The sequence below is a fragment of the Ptychodera flava genome, chromosome 7 (genome assembly GCF_041260155.1).
Source record: "Ptychodera flava strain L36383 chromosome 7, AS_Pfla_20210202, whole genome shotgun sequence".
Lineage (NCBI taxonomy): Eukaryota > Metazoa > Hemichordata > Enteropneusta > Ptychoderidae > Ptychodera > Ptychodera flava.
In genome coordinates, this window is record NC_091934.1 from 38380889 (window position 1) to 38390383 (window position 9495).

The following is a 9495-nucleotide window of genomic DNA, read 5'->3' on the forward strand; positions in this document are numbered from 1 at the left end:
ATCCAGTTCCCATTCACAATGTTGCAGAGGGTAGACCAACACATCAGAGCTCGGACAAGCCAGGCGAGGATGGAGGGTCTGAAAAGGCAGTGGACGGAAACAAGAATAGTAGCTTCAGGAAATGGAAATCTTGTACCTGGACTAATAGAGAATACCAACCTTATTGGCAAGTGGATTTAGGACACACATATGATATCTATGAGGTCGTCATCACCAACAGACAGGATTGTTGCTGTAAGTTCTCTGAGTATCGTTTATAACTGGCTTTGCAGGGACAAGATATATGGAAACCGCCGATGCCTCCAAACTTATAGTACTAACTTAACCATCATTACCTATCCAGTTGCCTATCTTGTAAATACACAATTGACATATCTACCTACTAACTGAAACATACTAACCAATATACCGGATATTATGCTCTCTTCACTGCCACCCTTATAACCTGTCTAACTAGACAGTTTTGATTCCTTTTTTACGTTTATACTTTCCGCATTATGCTACTCATGTGTTGGTAACAGTTAAAGCGCCGAAGGATGATGGTCATACTGGAGAAAACCATTACTATTAGATAGGCTATGATTTTCCGATACCGATCCCCATATGTATCATACATATAGAACACATACCGACCATGAACCTCCAAAGCCCGTGAAGGAACGAACGAACAAACAAACACGCATGCATTCATCCACTTACCTACGTTTGACTGTTAATCTCACACATCTTTACTCTTAAATGTTTTTGTCTTTCAGCTTACCGTATCACGAATGCCCAGATCCGTGTAGGTGACAGCCAAAACTTCGAAGAAAACCCGGTGTGTGGGACGATGGTCAACAGTACAATGTCGAGAGAGGAAACCATTACCATAAGATGTGGCTGTGGGATACCAATGAGAGGTCAATACGTATCAATTCAACTCATAGACAAGGAACAGATGCTTCATCTTTGTGAAGTGGAAGTTATGGCGTTATAAAAATTAATCACTGAAAATTCTGTATTTTGCCTGTAAATTGGTGTCGGTGCACTATGAAATATTATTTTTGACTGGGTTGAATTTGTTAAATGTAACACTGTTGATGACCACTTTGAATTTCATTAGAGGCGCATGTACTCTTTTTTCTCTTTTTATCTCGAAATAAAAGATCTCTCAGCATTGTGTTACTGTGAGAAAATTTAGGATAAGGATGCTCATGGAATGTCAAGTGTACTATTTTACCTACTTACTTACCTGCAGTATCACATTTTCAAAGCAAAAACATAGCTGCACTAATAGACCAATCGTTGGCTAATCAAAAATGCCTTTTTTCATCACGTGTTAAACTGTGGGATTAGCTCTTAATTGGTATAAAGTCTGTCATGGACAACAGCCAGCCCTCCTCTCTCTCTCTCTCTCTCTCTCTCTCTCTCTCTCTCTCTCTCTCTCTCTCTCTCTCTCTCTCTCTCTCTCTGAGTAATACATCACTTTGGTCATAGCAAATGCACAACAGGATAAAAATTGTAAAGGGTTAAGTTAAGTTAAAGGCGGGTATCCTAGCTTTTACTTAATGCAAAGAAAGTACTATGGCATTATTTTACTCAAAATCATTCATGTTTGTTCGTTATACAAACATTTCATGAACAAGGGTCAATTTTCTAATGAGGCAGAAATTCTTATTCAATTTAGGTACAAGATTGAGCTTTTCAGTTATTTTTTGCCAATCGTGAGCCATATCCTCAGTCACTACGACTTTCTTCTTGATGAAAGTTAAACACATCGTTCTATTTACGGGCAACGTATGTTAGAACAAAGTAAGGCAACATTTTCAGACTGTTAGATCTAACAATTTAAAATTAAGATGCGCAATCACTCTACCTACGACTTTTGAATTTTAATGTTACTGTTCAGTACATTTAAGACAAACAAAGAAGAAATCGATTCTTGCCGACCATTCCGAAGTTCCGATCTTGTCGATGGTTAACCTTATTTAGCTGTAAATCCGAATTTAAGATTGTCTCGAAATCAAAGATGTCCAAGTGTGTAACTTTTGCCGTTTAACACCGAGCTGTTACATCAAGACTGTCCTTAGTTTAGCTGCTAAAAGTTCGGCAGTAATGTTCTGAGTTGTTGGTCCAGTAAGCATCGTCGCCACGAAAAGTAAGGTGTTCAAACAAGGACGGTACTTCCACTAGGAGAAATTTTCATCACGACGAAAAGAGTGTAAAATATGGAGGATATAACAGAAAACTGTCGATATCGTGTCGTATTCAGTTGATTTCATCACTATTTTCACTTGTCATAGGCCTCTTCAGCTAAAATCATTTTAGTCAAATATGGTGAGAGATTTCATTCTACATCAAAGTTTGTGTAACAGAAACTGTGTATCCAGTGACTGAAATTGTTGGTCATATTCTTCTTCAAATCTTACACATCGCATACCAAACAAATAAACGTTTTCCATTCTCAAATTTCGCGTTAAGAGTCAAAAACTTTAGTCTGGTTCATTTGGCGGTTCGAAGGTAATAGCATTTGTCACCAATACCACTTGAGAAAGTCGGCCTGTATACGAATTGATAAGCATACCAAGAGACAGACAGACAGAAACACAGACACACACAGACACAGAGAGAGACACACAGACACAGACAGAGAGAGACACACAAGCTGACAGGTAGGCAGACAGACAGACATACAGTGACAGAAACAGACAGGCAGGCAGGCAGGTAGACAGAAACAGATATGAAACAGAGAAAGAAACAGACAGAAACAGATACAGACAAAAACAGAGAGACCTACACACTGAGAAAATAGGAAGAATGGCTGTGGTAAAAGCAAGAGGCAGATATACAGACTTACAGCACAAGGAAACTCACGACAGGAGGGACAGAATAAAAAAACAGAGAGACCTACACACTGAGGAAATAGGGAGAATGCTGAGGTAAAATGAGGTAGATGAAAGCCAGAGGCAGATATACAAAAAGGCACACAAAGACTTGAAGCAAAAGGAAACTCATGGGAAGATGGACGGAATGTATTTCCCGTTTCGACGTGGAGTGAGTTCTGTCAGGGCTTCTCCCTGACGCGAAGCCCTGAGTTGAAGCTAAAGACGAAAGAACCAGTTTTACCTGGCAACTACCGTGATGGCGTACGTCCCCTGAAATCTAGCTTTCATCGTCTTCACGCTAGAATGCGTGAGGAACAAACACAATTTTGACTTCTGAGTTACTTTATTTTTTGTCACTCTGGTAGTATGAAAATTAGCGTATTTGACATTTTATGGCCGATGTTCCCCTGATTATATATTATCCTGATTTTTTCGTTGACACAGATAATACTTGCCTAGTTCTTGAGAGACAATTTTTAAGGACTTTGCTTGTTGAAGATTAAAATATCAGCGAAAAGCTTTGTAAAGTTGAAACATGATGAAATGAACATTTTAAGACTTACATGAACCAAGGGTAGGTCTACGGATAAACATATTCATCGTAAGGGACCGTTCAGTTTTTACGGCCGGGGGGCGGCAAAATCCAGGGGGGGTCATCGTAATTTTGGAATCCGCAAAGGGGGTCATCGCTTTTTCACTGGTAGGAAAGGGGGGTCACCACATTTCCAAAAACATAATACCTACAATAAAGTTCACTTTATGCCATGGCCATGATCGACCCTCTTTACTGGAGGGCCGCCTTCGGTGGCCCACTTCAATAAATATACTTTAATAAATATAAATATACTTATGTATTACCATGACATAAATATACTTAATAAATATAAATATACTTATGTATTACCCATGACCCTCTTAACGGGCAAACGCCTTTTGCGGCCCACTCCAGTTAGGTTTACTTTATGCAATGGCCATGATCAACCCTCTTAAACGGCGGGCCGCCTGCGGCGGCCCACTACAATAAATTGACTTTATGTAATACCCAATGACATTCTTAACGGCCGGACGCCTTCCCCAGCCCTGTCCAGTAAAGTTTACTTTATGCAATGGCCATGATCGACCGTCTTTACCGGCGGGCCCACTAGAATAAAGTTGACTTTACGTAATGGCCCATGACCCTCTTAACCGGAGGGCTGCCTTTGGCAAACCACTCCAATAAAGTTTACTTTATACAATATCCATGGACATAAGTTGCCTATAGAAATGAACTTAAAAATTGCCTTGCAGTAGTCCTAATTAACAGACTTTTGCATGGATGCGGCTGAGAAGTTTGTGCTCTGGCATCTCTGCTACACAAATAAAGTGCGCCGCGTCGGAGTTCAAATCCAAACCGTGAGGGTTAATTTGACATATGGGTTTTGGTTATTTTTCAGCGGGGGGGGGGGTCATCAACTTTTTTCGTCTGACAAAGGGGAGGGGTCATCTTTTTTCAAGAATAAAGCAGGGGGGTCTATATTTTTTTAACACAGGCGACAAGATTTTGCCGCCCCCCCCCCCAAGCCGTAAAAACTGAATGGTCCTAGTGCATTTTTGAGGGCTTAAAAAGTTTGCGTTTTGGATTGGTGGGTGGTTTTGTGGATGGGTTGGTGGGTTAAGTTTTTGAGTCAGTGTTGAAAGTTTATAATTAAGTTAGACAAGTATCAGCTTATCATTTGAATCTCACAGTTATTCTTATATATAATCCAATGATAAATTTTTTCTCTGTTTGATGTCATCGTATACGAGTGTTTTTCGCGGAGCCGCACAACTTCTAGCCTTCGGCTCGAAGAGCAGTTTGATACAACGAGTTAAACGTAAAAACGACCGGGAATCAAAACTATCTCTAGCAATTAGTCATTTGGTAGATGTGCGGGAGTATTGTGAGATTGCATGTGGGTTAGTTGCTTATGGTTAAAAGACGTTGGGTCAGTTGACGCTTTACCACGTGGGGAGTTTTTTAGGTATTAATATACAATAATAGACCACACGGAGAAGGACTTTGTTACGACAATGCTGTCTGATGTTGATGAAGATCATAACATCATGTATCTGTCCTAAATCCACTTGTATACTGCAAGATCCGAGCATTTGCATACAGCTTCCAATGTCACATCTTGAATTAGATGAATCCACTTGCCAATATAGTTGATATTCTTTTATTAGTCAAGGTAGAAGAAGTCTCCTTTCTTTAAGTTGCTGGGATTTCATTATACTTTCTTAATTATAATCATAGTGACTGTTATATCTTACCAATAAATTTTTACTTGTTGTTACTCGCAAATCACACATCTTGAATATGTTTACGTATAATTGGAAGTATTACAGTATGGAAATAATTGATACTTTTGATCAACATTCAACGTTAAAATTTCGAGAAAGGAGTGTCTGGAGAAAAACGTAAAAAATTAAGTTTTTGTCTTATATTGAACTTTGAACGTTGCCCTTAACCTTCCACTCCTGAACGTTATAGATCAATGGAGACTCTAGACCAATAACCTATTACAAGTATTTCTGTTAACAGACATTTTGAGGTTACTTTCTATGTTACCGTGTCATTCCCAAGAATTCTGACCTCTTATCCTTTGTTATTACTGTTGAGCATACTTGAGTGTGGGCGGAAAGGGTATCGGACCTTTCCTAAAATTGAATTCACTGCAAAAAGTATGATGGAAGAACTTTGTGTATATTTTCCGACGACCTAGATATTGGCAATGATTTGATTTGTAATCAATTAAAGGGACACAAAAGTTGGCCATTTTTCATGAATTTTGTTTAATACGAGATACTACTTATATTGTTTGACATGTTGCAAGATACTGAATGAATGGGTGAATGCAATGCACATATTCAATCCCGGTTTTCGTCACGATACATGAAACCATCACGAAAATGAATTAATGGTCATGACCATTAATTCGTTTTTGCGATGGTTTTCATTTAATTAGTCTAAAACCAGGGTCGAATATATGCATGGTCACCCATTCATTCATATCTTTCAATATGTCAAACAATATAAGTAGTATCTCGTATCAAACAAAATTCATGAAATATAGCCGACTTTGTCCCTTTAAGGATCAAATGACATAAATTACCTTTAAAAAATAAAGTTTTTTCTTCCCTGTACACACGCCACATTATTAATATTCCCGATCGAAATTTGCACCATCGATTTACAGCAATGACCTCAAAAAGTATGTCTTAGATTGCATTATCTGAACTATTTTGGAGGGATGGTAGTTTTTTTTCGTCTTTGTTTGTTAGGAGTTTTTTTAAATGAAGTTTCAATTTTTTTACAACATGAATCAATCATAATCGTTGGATTTTTACTTTCAAGTATTGCAGATATAGTGTTTAATCATTCACGCTTTTAAAAATTTCACGTCGTGTTGACTGATATGCAAATCACTATAGTAAATATGTCAAGGCCTCCGCAACGCCACCTATAGGCCGCTGGGAGCTGAGACTAGCTGAACCATTTTGGATGTAACTGTATTAATGACAAAACTACACACGATGAAATGCCCTTATGTTTAAATTGCTGGTACAAAGTAAAGTTAATCATTTACATATCTTGAAAAAAATAGATTTCACTGAAAGGTTATCGGGTGAATGGCGTACTAATACGTTGGCAAAAATTTCTGCTTACCGTGTGTTCGCTAATGTTTTTAAGTCATTAAATTATGGGAACTTATGATTGAAATTCATGCCAACAAAAGGCCTTTTATTTTTATTTGAAAATCTTTTTAAGACAGTAACTTATGCCTTCTAATTGATAACTTATACATATCTACACATCGGCAATCTGTATGATACCACGCTAGGTGTTCCTACAGTTGTTCCATGAGTGGTGGAACTGATAGCTAAAATTAATGATTGTGGCAGTGTGGGATTGTACGAAATGAAGAGTCTCAAGTCAAACACACAACATGTACTGGCACAGACTGGATTCAGCTTAAGTATATGTATTCGGTCGGTCACTGGACCCGTTGCATGTTCAACCAGTAGTAACGCGCCTCGGGGACAGATATTCGGACTCTCAAACTTTTACAATTCTTTTCTAATATACCACTTTTGGGGGTTCACTTTAAAGCTCTTGGTGAAAAAAAACTTTTGACGGGTTAGTTTTTTCGAAATTCGAAAATTTATTTTTCTCCAACACAGGGGTAGTGGCCATTTTGAATTTTAGATATTGGTCAATCTTGTGTAACAGCCTGTAATGTGTTATTGATTGACTGGGCTAATGATACACATTTAATTTTCAACCAACCACACATAGTAATTCTTTCAATCACCTGAACACATTGACTCATTGTACATATTTGTTTGCATATTCAGAGAGCCAATGAGAAACTGACATTAATCCATTGTTACCAATGGAAAGCTAACATGTCAGCATTGTGTGATTTGTTAGCATAACGTGGTTTGTCCGTCCATTGCTGTAGCCAGACCGGCAACAGAAACTTGAAGACTGATGATATTATACATTTTTCAGAGTAATAAAAGCCGACGTTGGTGAAATACAGTTAATTGTGTGTAATGGTCAATTCCCGACGGCGACAATCTTGACACTTGGGTTACTTGTTTATCTAGCACCAAAATTTGCACGGTGACCCCCGATTTTTATTCTTGATTTCGAAGAGAATGGTTGAAAGATTCCTTAAGGAAAGTTTGAGCTAGGTGCATACTACCAAAATGAAATGCAGATTTATGTATATATCGTAGAGGAACGCATAGTATCACCGAAAATGAGTATATAATTCTTATAAGTAAATGAGAAGACATAGCTTTCCACGTTTAATAACGCACAATTTTGTATATGTATTAGTTTCATGACACAAATTTTGTCAGTTCAGCATCTCAAATGTCGACAATACATTAGGACAGACTGCACATAGGCACTGGTATTTGAACTCTCAAGGAATTACAATAAATATTTGGTCAACCAGTTGTGGGGACTCATTTTGAAGCGTGCGGGAAAACCGGCTTGTTCAGTGAAATTATAGAATTTCATTTTTCTCCATGGAGCTAACACAGGGATGGCAATTATTTTGAATTTCAAGTGTTGGTAAATATTGAGTTACTTGTTTCTTTAGTACCAAATTTTGCAGGATGACCCCACCCCCCTGGTTTTATTCTTTATTTTAAAAGGGAATGCTTAAAAGTTTCGTTGATCAGAGTGTAAGCAAAAAGATTAAGTCTTTCCATTTCGAGGCGTGTTCTACTTTATGACCCGATAATACAAACAACATTTGGTGAAACAGAGACTGGCAAGACTGATCTTACCAGGATTTTTTCTCATTCTAAATTTAGTGTTCATGTACTGAAAGATATAAATTGTTATTGAAATATATCATAGCTGACAATTTTGCAAAAAGACTGGTATGACAAATTTTTAACGGTACAAAAAATAGATTACGTTGTGGTTTTAAGGTTTGACAACAGGGCGAAGTAGTCATCAAAACTGTTTATGCTTCCCCGCCAAATTTACATTTTTGGATAAATGAAAATTACGGGTAGGGTATTATTGGACGTACGTCAAACGCAAAATGTTGAAAAAGACTGGTCGATAGACATATCCTCCACAAATCTTTTACTGTAGAAAACCAGAAGAAATTGAAAATTTTCACCTGCCATCATTGCTTTTAATTTAAAAAGAAAGTTTTCGGGCTTATGACTGTTTTCAAGCCTCTCTTGAAATGGTTTCCCTTGGTTCAAAGTGACTTCACCGTTCGGTTAAAAAAATAGGAAAACATTACATTCTTGAAAATTTCAACCTTTGTCACTGATGTCACACAGCACAGCTCTTAGATGCATCATCTCAATTTGGTGATGACGTGTACGACGTTAGAACAAGTACAATATTTGCTACAAATCACATGATTTTGTACTCTCCTGTACCTATTACTTTACGTGTCATATATTTTTAGCGAAACGTGTCATATTTAACGGCAATATTTGGTGTGCGAATCTAACAGTGCTGTACGATCAAGGACTGCGGTTGGTGGTAAGTAGGCATTCACACTCAGTTGTTTATTCTTGTCGAAATTGGCCTCCTGGTTGAAGAAGACGGGGAATGTTGTCGAATCTGTCGCTTGCGTGGAAACATTGGTAACACGTCCCTCGAGCCTGTTTATGACTTTCTAATAATTCACGTAGCAATTGTTCTTGCCTTTACAATGAAATTTATTTATCGTAGTTGGGGAGTTTTCGTTTAATGAGGAACATGTGCACATTGTCATGGTAGTTCAAGATTATTCCGTATTGATAACCACTGATCTGCGAGCTATTGCCCAAACATCATCAGCGAATAGTTTCTACGATACTCGAAAATTACCCTTTTCCCGCCAAGTTGGCGACTAGATAAATGTCATGTCAGCAGCAAACGGTCATGTCGTTAGTTCAAGACCGTTCGCCATCTTCTAAGGTTGCCCATTAAGCTCAGCACGCACTCATAGCATCGAGTAAGTCATAAACAGAAGGCCTTCGCCTGATAGGTTGCAACTCCCTGCCAGTCTTTGGTTTAAAGTCGGTAGTCTATTATAATGTGTTGTCTAACCGACAAGTAAGGTACTGTATTACACGCCTCTAAATT

The 9495-nt window shown here is 38.1% G+C and overlaps 1 long non-coding RNA gene across 1 annotated transcript in view; it reads left to right on the forward strand.

The window, feature by feature from the left end:
* The window catches only part of LOC139136225 (uncharacterized), a 1217-nt gene extending 27 nt beyond the window's left edge, over positions 1-1190 (forward strand). The window contains exons 1-2 of the long non-coding RNA XR_011553158.1: positions 1-234; positions 756-1190. The exon at positions 1-234 is cut by the window's left edge and continues 27 nt beyond it. This is a non-coding gene — a long non-coding RNA (uncharacterized lncRNA). The remainder of the gene's footprint in view (positions 235-755) is intronic.
* The last annotated feature ends 8305 nt before the right edge of the window (positions 1191-9495 follow it).